Source organism: Coregonus clupeaformis, chromosome 33 (assembly GCF_020615455.1).
Source record: "Coregonus clupeaformis isolate EN_2021a chromosome 33, ASM2061545v1, whole genome shotgun sequence".
Classification (NCBI taxonomy): Eukaryota; Metazoa; Chordata; class Actinopteri; order Salmoniformes; family Salmonidae; genus Coregonus; species Coregonus clupeaformis.
Window position 1 is genome coordinate 24,394,346 of NC_059224.1, and position 17,140 is coordinate 24,411,485.

A 17,140-nucleotide genomic window follows, 5' to 3' on the forward strand; every position below is an offset into this window, starting at 1 on the left:
CATCGTGGCCCACCAGAACTTACGTCGCACAAAGTCAAGGGTCCGCGAAACTCCAGGGTGACAGGTAAGGGGAGACGAGTGAGCCCACTGAAGTACCTGGGAGCGAGCAGACTCAGGGACAAACATCCGGTTAGGAGGAACCCTCCCAGGGTCAGCTTGATGATGTTGAGCCTGTCTAACAATCCCCTCGATGTCACATGTGATGACTGCAATACTGCAGGTAGGAGGCAAAATGGGTTCAGGGTTACTACCAGTATCAACAGCCGAATGAACACGAGACAGGGCGTCAGGCTTGACGTTGCGTGACCCAGGACGGTAAGACAGAGAAAAATTGAATCTCCCAAAAAATAGTGCCCACCTGGCTTGACGGGGTTTGAGCTGCTTCGCTGACTGGAGGTAAGCCAGATTCTTATGATCCGTCCAAACGATGAAGGGTTGTTCCGCCCCCTCCAACCAATGTCGCCACTCCTCGAGAGCCAGCTTAACGGCGAGCAGTTCACGATTGCCAACATCATAATTCCTCTCTGCCTGAGAAAGTTTCCTTGAGAGAAAAGCACAGGGATGCAGTTTGTTATCTTCAGGAGAACGTTGTGACAACACTGCACCTACCCCAGTGTCGGATGCATCCACCTCCACGACAAACTGGCGGTCGGGGTCCGGCTGCATCAGAATGGGAGCCGAGGCGAAGCGATGTTTCAGTTCTTCGAACGCTGATTCGGCCCCTTCATTCCAAGCGAACGGTCGTGAGATGGAGGTGAGAGCGGTGAGTGGCTGTTGTTCAAACACTAACGAGCATTGAGTCAAAAAATCGCCACAGGTTCCCATGTTCCCGTCATAGCGCTCTGGAGCAGGAACAAAAGGCTCTCTGATCTGGGCTGAAGGGGTAGTAAGGGCAGACACTTGATTGGTGAGTAATTGAACCTGATTAAGCAGCACCTGACTGTCCTCAGCAATCGTCTTAAACAGGGTATCATGTTGGCCAAGTAAAATGCCCTGATTGGCTATGGCAGTCCAAATTTCAGTGCACTCTGGGGTGGTATCCGAGCTACTGTCTGCTGGGTTCATGTTGGTCAGATCATACTGTTATGATTTAACTGGATAAGAACCCAAATGCAGACAAGTACACGAAGCCATAGAAGTTTTAACAGGTTTATTTACAATGTTCAAAGTCCAGGTTTCCAAATATATGGGAAGAGCAAGTCCAGGTTACAGGGAGGGTAACAGATCCAGATCAGGGCAGGTGTGGTACCGTAATGTCCTAGTGTCCGTGATGAGTCCAAAAGAGAGGTCCGGTATTGGAGAGCAGGATGGTGGTGGCAGGAGTGAAGCGGAGGCAGGAGTCAGGTTCCAAATATCTGTGGCACAGGAGAAAAAGTAAATAGAACAGACCAAAAACACAAAGAGCAAAAATAACCAGGTTGAGTCAGCAGCGAGACTAACATGGTCGTCTTGACTATGATCTGACGATGAGTGGTAAGTTTGACCGGGTCTTAAAGGCTGAGGTGATTATGGTGAATGAGCTGCAGCTGGAACCCTGACTCCCGCACACCAGACTTCACTCCTGCAATCAAGGACAGACAGAGGGGAGGGAGAGAGCAGAGAGAGCTACCTAGCAGCAGTAGGCCTAACAACAATATGAGGTCCAAAACCTACCATGAAAGTATATCCTTGTAGCTGTGTGGGCTAATATAGTCAAAATGTTTACCTTGGGGTAAGTTGAGTCAATGGCCATCGGGTAAGTTGAGCCAATGGCCACCATACCCAATACTAATGATGATTAGATTTGGTCAGTTTTATGCGTAATATGCATAGTCTTTTTGCAATGTGTCATGCATATGAACTCAAGATAGTGCATTTTTATTTTTACAGAGTAGACATCATCATAACCTGTGTATACAAACGTAAAACAAGCATGGGTCTAGCCCCCCTTGAGGTTCTTGAGAAGAGCAGCCAAGGAAGTGAGAGAAGGGAAGAAGTCTATTAGAGCAGCAGCAAGAGATGAACACATAGACTGAATGACACTGAAGAGGTACATTGACAAAAAATAAACCTGTGCGAAAGAGAAACTGTGATAGAGTAGCAGATGCACACAAGGTCTTATCTGATGACATGGAGTCTGAGCTTGCAAAACATATCAAGAATCTCGCGGACCAGTTTCATGGGCTTAGTAGCCTCAAATGCAGAGAACTTGCCTACGAATTGGCACATTGAAACAACATCCCTGGAAGGGTAAGTGCTATTGAACAGAGAGATCTACTGTATATCTGAATGTAGGCATACATTTAAGATATACAATATACCACACCCCCATTCCATGAATTAAACTTTGACCCACCAGCACCATCACCCACTATCACAAGACGCCATCACCCACTTACACCAAGGCGGCTAAACTTACCTTGTCCCTATGCACATCTTACCCCATACCTGGGGTAAGTTGTGCCAAGAGACCTCTTTTTTGGAAAAGCTGTTTTCAAAACTGTTATGTCTACATGAATTCTGATATATATGTAGATATCTTTGTTAGAAATAATACTATATTTCCCTTGATGTAGTGATGCTGATTGTAAAATAAAATTATCTACTTACTCCACTCTCCCCTATGTGACATCTAAAGTAAACATTGTCACCCAACACATCCGTTACACAGACAATTACTAATGATTATAATGACCTTAATCTAGCCTGCTGTATCTCCCAGTGACGTGAAAATGAATGAAAAATGAACGAAAAAATAACTGTAATGAAAAGTAAATACACATTTTATCAATAATAATTTTGTCATCTTTATGTTTTTTCTGCATGATAAAATCGATTTATGAACTAGTACTTCCCAAACTTGCGGTGATCTGGTACAAAATGCGCATAGAGGCCAGGGGAAAGGCAGCCTTGCCGTGTGCCTTTTTCCCGCACTTCAAACTCAAAACTCAACACAAGGCATTGACATGACTTGCACATGCATGTTTCACCTTATACTGACAGTTAACAGACACCGAAAGGCAGGCAGAGAGCTTCGCTGCCTTTCATGTGTCAATATGTGAAACAAATATGAGAAAATAAGAAACCCGCACACTGCTCTTGCTAGTATCACTGCTCTTTATTAAGCTTTACGTATGTCAATATGTCCCATTCATTTTCATTGCACTCAAATAATAAATGTGCATGCGTATTGACGTGAAAATTTTAATGGGAAAGGCAGGAGGAAAGGCAGAGCTCGCTCCTGCCTATGGACGTCACACGTCATCTGCCGGTTATGTTCATTTTACTGCTAGCTAAAGGATGATCAGGATGACTAACATTGCATCTGAAACTGTTTTAAAAGTTGGATTTTGTAGCGAAACAGGGGGTGATAAGTGATGGAAGCAGCACCTGAGCTTAGGGACATACTGTACATCAAAGTAAGTGACCTACATCAAAGGAAGGGAAATAGAATATCACGATCATTTCAGTCTGAGTGGTGTCAAATAAAAGACTGGCTCTGTGGCTGCACTGCCAGCAGCCGACTCTACTGCTTCCCCTGGCTGCTGTTCTCCACCAGCGACAGCGTTACTGCAACTTGAACAACTTGCCTATAGCACTCAATAAGCATGAGAAATCTGTGTCTCACATCCAAAGCCAGATAGCTCTGGGATTTGGAAGCTCACGGATAGATCTGGCACTGAATGAACAACGGAGATTGAACATCAGCATGCACCATACAAAGGTAATTAATGCTGCATGCTACCTAGGTAAACAGGAGTTGGCATTTAGTGGCAACGACGAGAGTGCCAGCTCATCAAATAGGCCCAGGGGCAACTACAGTGCCTTGCAAAAGTATTCATCCCCCTTCACTTTTTTCCTATTTTATTGCATTACAACCTCTAATTTAAATGGATTTGGATTTCATGTAATGGGCATACACAAAAAAGTCCAAATTGGTGAAGTGAAATGGAAAAGATTACTTGTTTCAAAGAATGCAAAAAAATTAATAACGGAAAAATGGTGCGTGCATATGTATTCACCCCCTTTGTAATGAACCCCCTAAATAAGATCTGGTGCAACCAATTACCTTCAGAAGTCACATAATTAGTTAAATAAAGTCCACCTGTGTGCAATCTAAATGTCACAGGATCTATCACAGGATCTCAGCATATATACACCTGTTCTGAAAGGCCCCAGAGTCTGCAACACCACTAAGCAAGGGGCACCACCAAGCAAGCGGCACCATGAAGACCAAGGAGCTCTCTAAACAGGTCAGGGAAGTACAGATCAGGGTTGGGTTATAGAAAAATATCAGAAACTTTGAACATCCCACGGAGCACCATTAAAACCATTATTTTAAAATGGAAAGAATATGGCACCACAACAAACCTGCCAAGAGAGGGCCGCCCACCAAAACTCACAGACCAGGCAAGGAGGGCATTAATCAGAGAGGCAACAAAGAGACCAAAGATAACCCTGAAGGAACTGCAAAGCTCCATAGAGGAGATTGGAGTATCTGTCCATAGGACCACTTTAAGCCGTACACTCCACAGAGCTGGGCTTTACCGAAGAGTGACCAGAAAAAAGCCATTGCTTAAAGAAAAAAATAAGCAAGTGGGAGACTCCCCAAACATATGGAAGAAGATACTCTGGTCAGATGAGACTAAAATGTAGCTTTTTGGCCATCAAGGGAAATGCTATGTCTGGTGCAAACCTAACACCTCTCATCACCCCGAGAACACCATCCCGAATCATGCTGTGGGGATGTTTTTCATCGGCAGGGACTGGGAAACTGGTCAGAATTGAAGGAATGATGGATGGCGCTAAATACAGGGAAATTCTTGAGGGAAACCTGTTTCAGTCTTCCAGAGATTTGAGACTGGGACGGAGGTTCACCTTCCAGCAGGACAATGACCCTAAGCATACTGCTAAAGCAACACTCGAGTGGTTTAAGGAGAAACATTTAAATGACATGGAATGGCCTAGTCAAAGCCCATACCTCAATCCAATTGAGAATCTGTGGTATGACTTAAAGATTGCTGTACACCAGTGGAACCCATCCAACTTGAAGGAGCTGGAGCAGTTTTGCCTTGAAGAATGGGCAAAAATCCCAGTGGCTAAATGTGCCAAGCTTATAGAGACAAACCCCAAGAGACTTGCAACTGTAATTGCTGAAAAAGTTGGCTCTACAAAGTATTGACTTTGGGGGGGGTGAATAGTTATGCATGCTCAAGTTTTCTGTTTTTTTGTCTTATTTGTTGTTTGTTTCACAATAAAAAATATTTTGCATCTTCAAAGTGGTAGGCATGTTGTGTAAATGAAATGATACAAACCCCCCAAAAATCCATTTTAATTCCAGGTTGTAAGGCAACAAAATAGGAAAAATGCCAAGGGGGGTGAATACTTTCACAAGCCACTGTATGTGGAACTATTACATGCCTTTGCTGACATTTCTTTTACAGTTAGCAACCCATTTAGATACCTCCACTGTGTTTGCTTTTTTTTTGGCCTATGATGGAATATTCAATTAAACGTACAGTCTTTTGTGTTCTGCAGAACAAAATAATGGATATAGATTTTTGCCGTACACGTATCAGAGACACACATTTTTATTTTATTTAACTAGGCAAGTCAGTTAAGAACAGATTATTTTTTACAATGACGGCCTACCCCGGACGACGCTGGGCCAATTGTGCGCCACCCTATGGGACTCCGGATCATGATACAGCCCGGGATCGAACCAGGGTCTTCAGTGACGCCTCTAAACTTACACCGCTGTGCCATTTGGGAGCCCTCAAATGAATGTACTGGAACGGCAGCGACAAGACTGATAGTTTCTATGAGCGATTCGAGCAGAAATGCAATGAACTGTTCCTGGCAGAAAGCGAAACTCGTAGTAAACAGCCGATCAGAGTAGAGAGGCCGAATCTATTACAACATACTGGACAATATCAATGTTCAGATGAGAGCCAGGTTTTACCACTTTGGTTAATTTAATTTCCTTGGCTTAGTGGACTGATTATTATTTTTTTTTTAACTACACTATCGGTCAAAAGTTTTAGAACACATACTCATTCAAGGGTTTTTCTTTATTTTTACAATTTTCTACATTGGAGAATAATAGTGAAGAAATCAAAACTATGAAATAACACATATGGAATCATGTAGTAACCAATTTTGTGCATACATTTGTTTACTTCCATGTTGGTGAGCATTTCTCCTTTGCCAAGATAATCCATTCAGGTGTGGCATATCAAGAAGCTGATTAAACAGCATGATCATTACACAGGTACACCTTGTGCTGGGGACAATAAAAGGCTACTCTAAAATGTACCGTTTTGTCACACAACCCAATGCCACAGATGACTCAAGTTTTGTGGGAGGGTGCAATTGGCATGCGGACTGCAGGAATGTCCACCAGAGCTGTTGCTGGATAATTTAATGTTCATTTCTCTATCATAAGCCGCCTCCAATGTCGTTTAGAGAAATTGGCAGTACGCCCATCCGGCCTCTAAACCGCAGACCACGTGTAACCACGCTAGCCCAGGACCTCCACATCCTGCGTCTTCACCTGAGGGATTGTCTGAGACCAGCCACCGGACAGCTGATGAAACTGTGGGTTTACAGAACCGAATAATTTCTGCACAAACTGTCAGAAACCGTCTCAGGGAAGCTCATCTGCGTGCTCGTCGTCCTCACCAGTGTCTTGACCTGACTGCAGTTCGGCGTCGTAACCGACTTCAGTGGGCAAAAGATCTCCTTCAATGGCCACTGGCATGCTAGAGAAGTGTGTCGTTCATGGATGAATCCCGGTTTCAACTGTACCGGGCAGATGGCAGACATTGTGTATGGCGTTGTGTGGGCGAGCGGTTTGCTGATGTCAATGTTGTGAACAGATTACCCCATGGTGGTGGTGGGGTTATGGTATGGGCAGGCATCAGCTACGGACAACGAACACAATTGCATTTTATCGATGGCAATTTGAATGCACAGAGATACCGTGACGAGATCCTGAGGCCCATTGTCGTGCCATTCATCCGCCGCCATCACCTCATGTTTCAGCATGATAATGCACAGCCTCATGTCACAAGGATCTCTACACAATTCCTGGAAGCTGAAAATGTCCCAGTTCTTCCATGGCCTGCATACTCACCAGACATGTCAGACATTGAGTATGTTGAGGATGCTCTGGATCGACGTGTACGACAGCGTGTTCTAGTTCCCGCCAATATCCAGCAACTTCACACAGCCATTGAAGAGGAGTGGGACAACATTCCACAGGCCACAATCAACAGCCTGATCAACTCTATGTGAAGGAGATCTGTTGCGCTGCATGAGGCAAATGGTGGTCACATCAGATACTGATTGGTTTTCTGATCCACGCCCCTACCTTATTTTTAAGGTATCTGTGACCAACATATGCATATCTGTATTCCCAGTCATGTGAAATCCATAGATTTGGGCCTAATTTATTTATTTAAATTGTCTGATTTACTTAAATGAACTGTAACTCAGTAAAGGCTTTGAAATTGTTCCATGTTGCGTTTATATTTTTGTTCAGTGTAGATATCTCAATCAGTAGTGCTGACTACTAGGCATTTTGTGTCTGTAGCACTGTCTACAAGTAGGCCTACTCGCTGGCATTTGGGTCATTGTCTATGGCACTGATAGTCGCCTGTTCGTGCAGGGCAGTTGTGTGGGGGCATAAGCTGTTAGGGCCTGTGAATATGTGTAAAATGGTTGCACCGCCTACCTGCTGTTGTTTTGTGGTTGGTTGTGGTTGTTTGGTAGATATCTTTGTGATCGTATCATACTGATTAACACCGAAAGTGCTTCACCACAGACCTCATAGCACGTCACTGGCACCTCCAGCATGTTGGAGAGAGTACAGAAAAAACTGTGTTACATAATACCAGTTAATTTCCATTTCCCTTCCAGGTATCATTAACCCATTAACCCATTAACCACAACGTTCTGATGAAACAAGCTTCCTTTTGGGAATGGGAATGGACAAAGTCTGTAATAGAATCAACAGGTTATGACAGAGAAGAGCAGGTACGTGTTGTGGGAGGTTTTCTTATCAACGGTTACAGGAAGCATCAACAGTGCCTTGAAATACTGTGGTCATGATGGGCGTTATGAGGTTGGAAGACTTCCTTGTAATACCACAGACATAAATTCGGAAGACCCCTTCGCTATTTCCACATTTTGTTACGTTACAGCCTTATTCTGAAATTGATTAAATTATTTTTTCCCCCCATCAATCTACACACAATACCTCATAATGACAAAGCGAAAACAGGTTTTTAGAATTTTTTGCAAATGTATTAAAAATAAAAAACTATTTAGACCCTTTGCTATGAGACTCAAAATTGAGCTCAGGTGCATTCTGTTTCCATTGACCATCCTTGAGATGTTTCTACAACTTGATTTGGAGTCCACCTTTGGTAAATTCAATTGATTGGACATGATTTGGAAAGGCACACACCTGTCTATATAAGGTCCCACAGTTGACAGTGCATGTCAGAGCAAAAACAAGCCATGAGGTCGAAGGAATTGTCGGTACAGGATTGTGTCAAGGCACAGATCTGGGGAAGGTTACCAAAAAATGTATGCAGCATTGAAGGTCCCCAAGAACACAGTGGCCTCCATCATTCTTAAATGGAAGAAGTTTGCAACCACCAAGACTCTTCCTAGAGCTGGCCGCCCGGCCAAACTGAGCAATCGGGGGAGAAGGCCTTGATCAGGGAGGTGACCAAGAACCCGATGGTCACTCTGACAGAGCTCCAGAGTTCCTCTGTGGAGACGGGAGAACCTTCCGGAAGGACAACCATCTCTGCAGCACTCCACCAATCAGGCCTTTATGGTAGAGTGGCCAGACGGAAGCCACTCCTCAGTAAAAGGCACATGACAGTCCGCTTGGAGTTTGTCAAAAGGCACCTAAAGACTCTCAGACCATGAGAAAGAAGATTCTCTGGTCTGATGAAACCAAGATTGAACTCTTTGGCCAGAATGCCAAGCGTCACGTCTGGAGGAAACCTGGCACCATACCTACGGTGCATCATGCTGTGGGGATGTTTTTCAGTGGCAGGGACTGGGAGACTAGTCAGGATCGAGGGAAAGATGAACGGAGCAAAGTACAGAGAGATCCTTGATGAAAACCTGCACCAGAGGACTCAGGACCTCAGACTGGGGCGAAGGTTCACCTTCCGACAGGACCCTAAGCACACAGCCAAGACAACGCAGGAGTGGCTTCGGGACAAGTCTCTGAATGTCCTTAAGTGGCCCAGCCAGAGCCCAGACTTGAACCCAATTGAACATCTCTGGAGAGACCTGAAAATAGCTGTGCAGCGACGCTCCCCATCCAACCTGACAGAGCTTGAGAGGATCTGCAGAGAAGAATGGTAGAAACTCCCCAAATACAGGTGTGCCTAGCTTATAGCATCATACCCAAGAAAACTCGAGGCTGTAATCTCTGCCAAAGGTGCTTCAATAAAGTACTGAGTAAAGGGTCTGAATACTTATGTAAATGTGATATTTCAGTTTATTTTTAATAAATTTGCACACACACAAAAAAACTGTTTTCACTTTGTCATTATGGGGTATTGTGTGTAGATTGATGAGGGGAAAAAAACAATTTAATCCATTTTAGAATAAGGCTTTAACGTAACAAAATGTGTAAAAAGTCAAGGGGTTTGAATACTTTGCGACTGCACTGTACACTGGATTAAATTGTGTGTGTGTGTGTGCGTGTGCGTGCGCGTGTGTGCGTGTGTGCATGTGGTTATGTGGGGGATGTGCAATAAGAAAAGGTGTGTTGAGAGTCCGTCTGTTTGTGTTTGTGGGGGAAGTTGTTTTCTATGCTAACTGTAGGAGTGGAGAGCTCATTAAGTCGACCGTGTGTGTGTGTGTGTGTGTGTGTGTGTGTGTGTGACACACTGATTCTCATAGTGCCAACAGAAAATAGGATACAAACATGTCACGTACACCATTGCACACACATACCCTTTCACACACACACACGTACACGCACTGAGTCAGCAGAAACAGGAGCTTGTTGACACAGCTGATGAACCTGTGTGTTATTCTTCAATTAAACTATGGATGAGTTCCGAGCCAAGGAACTCCCCTCAGCCCTGCTCAAGTTACACGATTGCCAAATCCCTTTCTCTCTCTCTCCCGTTATCAACTATCTCTTCTCTTAACTCTTTGCTTCTCTCTCTATATATCACTCTCCTTTTTTTGCCATTATTTTTCTTTAACCCCTCTCTATTTGTCCCCTGCCATCCTCCATATAGGTGGGTCCAACATATCACCAGATGGCTGATTAGTTATGTCACTACATTCTTATCTCTACTATAGACTTCCTCTATGTCAGTCAGTCTGTCAGAGCAGCGGAGGCTACAGTGGCTTACTGTACAGCAGGGTTCCCCAACTGGCGGGTGATTTTATTTGACCCCCCCAAAAAAAAAAAAATGTTCTGAGCATTTTTTTAAATAAACACCAGCAAATCAGCTCCAAGTGATTTTAATTTTGGAAATCTGTTCCAAAGTATTCCCACACATAATAGTGAGATATACAGTATGTGATCGTATAAAACTGTACGTTTGAAATGATTATGTTTTAGTCAAATATTATATCTGTTTGGGCTTCTTGCGGTCAATTTGCAGTCTACAAATTATTTGTAATTATGTTCTGGCCCCCTGACCATCTGCTCAAGAAAAAATTGGCCCGTGGCTGAATCTAGTTGATGGATAAGAGCGTCTGCTAAATGACAAAAATGTAAATGTAAATTATCCCTGTTTATACTGTATTTTCTGCATACCTGCGCGCAGTTCAAGCCTGTAGTACCACACATCACAAGCAGAGGGCAGAACTGCAGTCATGTGAAATTGGGCAAACATCCAACCATGTCAAAACATTGATTTTAAAGAAAGGGGGTAGTAATGAATGCCTGGTGCCTTTTCAGTAGCCTATAGCCTCAGAAAAGGTCAGATGATCATGAGAAAGTTGTCACAATGTTTTGATCCAGATCCTTATATTGATAGTTGTAATTGGAAAAGGGAGAGCTGTAACCTATGTGAAGAGAAATACCACCACCACAGCGGGAAAGGATGTTTCCCTTTTTTCCTCTCCTCATTCAACAGCTGTGGTGTCGCACACGTTCGGTGCTGAGATATTTTAAAAGGCCGGTCAGTCCATCTGTCCGTCTGTCAGGTGGTCTGTTGGCACCTGCTGCGAGCTAGCTTCGAGGGAAAACTGAGAATCCTTGTATCTCCCTCTTACACACTGGTGAAAACGGGAAGCCACGGCACGCACGTTCCAACTTTCCATGACAACGCACAGTGACGCTGGCCACAGCCAGTTGGCCGGGCTGACCACTGTTCACATGCCCAGACAGCGGCCACTGGAACGAGCCGGCTTGGTGGTGTCCCCGAACGCTCACTCCCACGTCCAGATTCGGTAAACGGTTCCCGCTGTCCAGGCAATATTGTAGTCAGACCGGGAAATTCATCGGTTGCAGGCGCTTCCAGATGGTTTTTGATTTTTTTATGCGCAAAGATGCATAAGTATGTCAACATTTTGAAAGATAAAAATGGAATCACCTAATATAGGCTATAGAGCACATCGGATGCTAATTGGATAATATCTGACATGACAGATTGTCAACACAATGCATTCCTTAATTTATATGATGGGCAAGGTGGTATATTCCATCCTCAATAGGGATCGTTCTGTGCGTAATTTGACTTTTTTAAAGAGTCAAGTCAGATCACTTTTTTATAATGATGGTTATTATGGGGATGATGGTTGTGGTAATAACTTTTAGAACTGCATAAAGTAACTTTTTGCATAAAGTTAAAGAAATCCTATTTGAGGGGAAATTAAGATTCACAGATAAAGTCAATTAATAGACTACTACTGGACAAGTCAGTGTTGTTATTGATTATTGAGGAAACAACAGTTTCACAGTAATGTAATGTATGTAATATAACCAATTTCTCTTCAGGACATATTGCAACACATACAGCACACATCAAAACAATAAATCATAGCAACAAAGACCATTTTGAATTTTGACAAATTTTTTCACTTTAACAGTAGCCTGAGGTTATCACCAAAGCACCCTTGGCTGAGGCGATAGAAACCGGAAATATCTGGTTTTAAGGGAGACAGTATCTTCAACCTATTCTCATCAAAAATATGAACAAAACATGTAAAGTGTTGGTCCCATGTTTAATGACCTGAAATAAAAGATCCCCGAAATGTTCCATATGCACAAAAAGCTTATTTCTCTGAAGTGTTTTGCACAAATTTGTTTGCATCCCTGTCAGTGAGCATTTCTCCTTTGTCAAGATAATCCATCTACCTGACAGGTGTGGCATATCAAGAAGCTGATTAAACAGCATTCTCATTACACAGGTACACCTTGTGCTGGGGACAATAAAGGGACACTCTAAAATGTGCAGTTTTGTCACACAACACAATGCTACAGATGTCTCAAGTTTTGAGGGAGCGTGCAATTGGCATGCTGACTGCAGGAATGTCCACCAGAGCTGTTGCCAGATAATTTAATGTTAATTTCTCTACCAAAGTCGTTTTAGAGAATTTGGCAATATGTCCAACCGGCCGCACAACCACAGACCACGTGTAACCACGCCAACCTAGAACCTCCACATCCGGCTTCTACACCTGCGGGATCGTCTGAGACGAGCCACCCGGACAGCTGATGAAACTGTGGATTTGCAGAAACCGTCTAAGGGAAGCTCATCTGCGTGCTCGTTGTCCTCACCATGGTCTTGACCTCCTGATTGCAGTTCGGCGTCGTAACCGACTTCAGTGGGCAAATGCTCACCTTCAATGGCCACTGGCACGCTGGAGAAGTGTGCTCTTCACGGATGAATCCCTGTTTTAACTGTACCGGGCAGATGGCAGACATGTGGGCGAGCGGTTTGCTAATGTCAACGTTGTGAACAGAGTGCCCCATGGTGGCGGTGGAGTTATGGTATGGGCAGGGGCGGTGTGTTCAATAGGGCGATATGGGCGACGCACTGCCAAACGGGAAAAGGAAGGGATTTTTTTTCTAATCAATTATATCACGGCAACAGTAGTTATCAGTGTTGTAATCTAGACGTCTGATCTGCCACAGTGCCACTAAATGTCCAATCAGGCTAAAGTCGTGCTTCAAATGCCCCCTCTTTTGGGGCGATTTCAGTCAGGTTGAAAATCGCCCAGAAGTCTGTCATAGACTCCCATGTAAAATCTATTTTTTCAAATATCAGAGCTTTCAATACAATCTCTATGGGTTTCTGAGGGCTTGCACTTACGCGCTTTCGTCATACGTAACATATAACCATGAACGTAACTAAGAAAAGAGCGGGTAGCAGCGTCAATCAATTCACTACTTCTATCAAAATGGCTAGGCTTCAGTGCAACTCGATTGTGTCTTTGAAAGAAGTTCCTTTTTGTCGGCGAACAAATGAAGATAAATTGGCAACGAAACAATTAGGACCTCCCAGACCAAATTTAATAATTCAACAGGTTTCTACTAAAGGGGGAAGTCCTACACCCGAGGATTTTCCAAAAATTGGTACGAACGAAAAACCTGGCTAGCAGGCTGCGATGTAGCTAATGCAGTCTTCTGCTACCCCCTGCTTACTCTTTCACCCTGAAGGCGGCACGGCAGACAGCACCGCTTGGACAGCGACTGGTGTGTAACGGACATGCACCATCTTTCAGGAAAGATTAAGAAACATGAGCTGTCAAAGACCCACATGGATAGCTGTTTGAGATGGTCTGCTTTGGGGAGAGTGAACATTCCCACTCAACTGGATGAGGGATACAGGCTAGCTGTCCGCCGCCACAACGATGAGGTTAGTGTTGATAATCACAAGTTTACTGGAGAACTGAAACTGACAAGGCTGACAAGATAGGACCCTTTTGTCCATTGTTATTGGATAGGAACAGAACTTATAACCAGCTCCTGACCTAAATAGATCTTAGCACAACATTTTACTCAACATATCATATTCCATATTCACTATAACAAATATATTTACTACGACATTAGCAAGAACCGCCACATCCTCAGCCGGCTAATCCAGTGTGTGAAGTTTTGCGGAGTGTTTGAGTTAGCTTTGCGAGGCAAAGATGAAACTGAGGGCTCCACCAACCCTGGTAAGCCAACACTTTTGAGATCAGTCAATAAATGCTTCTGGTATTGACTTATATGCTGCCCCTGTCTTCATGTTGTTGCTGGACATATCTTTTTTAAAATGTGTGTAGGTCACCTAAATCATCAGAAAAATTGCCCCCCCTGAGAATTTTTTCAGGAGCCGCCACTGGGTATGGGCAGGCATCAACTACGGACAACGAACACAATTGCATTTTATCAATGGCAATTTGAATGTGCAGAGGTACAGTGACAAGATCCTGAGGCCCATTGTTGTGCCATTCATCCGCTGCCATCACCTCATGTTTCAGCATGATAATGCACAGCCTCATGTCGCAAGGATCTGTACACAATTCCTGGAAGCTGAAAATGTCCCAGTTCTTCCATGGCCTGCATACTCACCAGACATGTCACACATTGAGCATATTAAGGATGCTCTGGCTCGACGTGTACGATAGCGTGTTCTAGTTCCCGCCAATATCCAGCAACTTCATACAGCCATTGAAGAGGAGTGGAACAACATTCCACAGGCCACTATCAACAGCCTGATCAACTCTATGCAAAGGAGATGTGTCGCGTTGCATGAGGCAAATGGTTGTTCTGATCCACGCCCTACCTTTTTTAAAGGTATTTGTGACCAACAGAATCTAGATTAGGGCCTAATTTATTTATTTAAATTGACTGATTTCATTATGTGAACTGTAACTCACTAAAATCTTTGAAATTGTTGCATGTTGCATTTATATTTTTGTTCAGTGTACTTTCCTTTTCACCTGAAAACCGGAAGTTGGGACCCCTCTCAGATGTGTATTTTACGCCTGCTACATTAAAGTGACGAAGTAAATTTAATTAAATTGCCAAAATTATATAGCCTAATTCGCTTACTCCTGTCTATACAGAAATAAATAAAATCATTCAAAATAGGCTACTACACCAGAAAGCATGATTTGGCCACAGAGGATCATTAGCTTCTTTAAAATACAAAAATGTGGATTGTTTTAAATCGCATAGCCTACAGTCCAAATGGCCTGCAATTTCAGCAGTGCGTGCGGCAACTACCAAATAGATAAATGTTGAGTTGCAACTGTCAGTAAAAAGCAGAGAGACCCAGCCAGGCATATCGCAATATTTAAAAATACAATAATGGAAAAACAGTTTGGAAAGCAAATGGCTATTGCTGTAATGAGAAGACAGTGAAAACTCTCCAATCTGTCTTTTAGTTATCAAAATTATCAACTTAATTGAGCATATTCACTACCTCCAGGTTAGATGGATGTCATATTGTATTTGTGTCTTCCCTTTTCGTAGGCCTATGATATGGATCAGACAATGTCGTTTTTATTGATCTGTTTGTCAGTGACAGCAGAGTAGGCTATCCTGTGATATTTGTTGTATTAAAAAAGATTCTGGTAATATCTCCAGTGATATAATTGTAGTAGAATTGCATTAAATGTGTTTATAAAAGGCCAACATTTTCCTGTACAAAGAAAAGAGAAGAAATGAATCTGATATAGCCTAGGCCTACTCTATGCCACTACATGCTGGATTGAACAATATTTTTTTGCGAACAGTGATTGAATTATATTATTAGCCTAAATTATGGCTATCCAATCTAATCATCACATTAAGAATAGTAGGCTATACGTCTGCAAATGCAAAGATGCATGGAATGCTTATTATAAAGGTGAATTTTTATGATGAAAATACAGTGGGGGAAAAAAGTATTTAGTCAGTCACCAATTGTGCAAGTTCTCCCACTTAAAAAGATGAGAGAGGCCTGTAATTTTCATCATAGGTACACGTCAACTATGACAGACAAAATGACAAAAAAAATTTTTTTATGAATTTATTTGCAAATTATGGTGGAAAATAAGTATTTGGTCAATAACAAAAGTTTCTCAATACTTTGTTATATACCCTTTGTTGGCAATGACACAGGTCAAACGTTAACTGTAAGTCTTCACAAGGTTTTCACACACTGTTGAGGGTATTTTGGCCCATTCCTCCATGCAGATCTCCTCTAGAGCAGTGATGTTTTGGGGCTGTCGCTGGGCAACACAGACTTTCAACTCCCTCCAAAGATTTTCTATGGGGTTGAGATCTGGAGACTGGCTAGGCCACTCCAGGACCTTGAAATGCTTCTTACGAAGCCACTCCTTCGTTGCCCGGGAGGTGTGTTTGGGATCATTGTCATGCTGAAAGACCCAGCCACGTTTCATCTTCAATGCCCTTGCTGATGGAAGGAGGTTTTCACTCAAAATCTCACGATACATGGCCCCATTCATTCTTTCCTTTACACGGATCAGTTGTCCTGGTCCCTTTGCAGAAAAACAGCCCCAAAACATGATGTTTCCACCCCCATGCTTCACAGTAGGTATGGTGTTCTTTGGATGCAACTCAGCATTCTTTGTCCTCCAAACACGACTGAGTTGAGTTTTTACCAAAAAGTTATATTTTGGTTTCATCTGACCATATGACATTCTCCCAATCCTCTTCTGGATCATCCAAATGCACTCTAGCAAACTTCAGACGGGCCTGGACATGTACTGGCTTAAGCAGGGGGACACGTCTGGCACTGCAGGATTTGAGTCCCTGGCGGCGTAGTGTGTTACTGATGGTAGGCTTTGTTACTTTGGTCCCAGCTCTCTGCAGGTCATTCACTAGGTCCCCCCGTGTGGTTCTGGGATTTTTGCTCACCGTTCTTGTGATCATTTTGACCCCACGGGGTGAGATCTTGCGTGGAGCCCCAGATCAAGGGAGATTATCAGTGGTCTTGTATGTCTTCCATTTCCTAATAATTGCTCCCACAGTTGATTTCTTCAAACCAAGCTGCTTACCTATTGCAGATTCAGTCTTCCCAGCCTGGTGCAGGTCTACAATTTTGTTTCTGGTGTCCTTTGACAGCTCTTTGGTCTTGGCCATAGTGGAGTTTGGAGTGTGACTGTTTGAGGTTGTGGACAGGTGTCTTTAATACTGATAACAAGTTCAAACAGGTGCCATTAATAC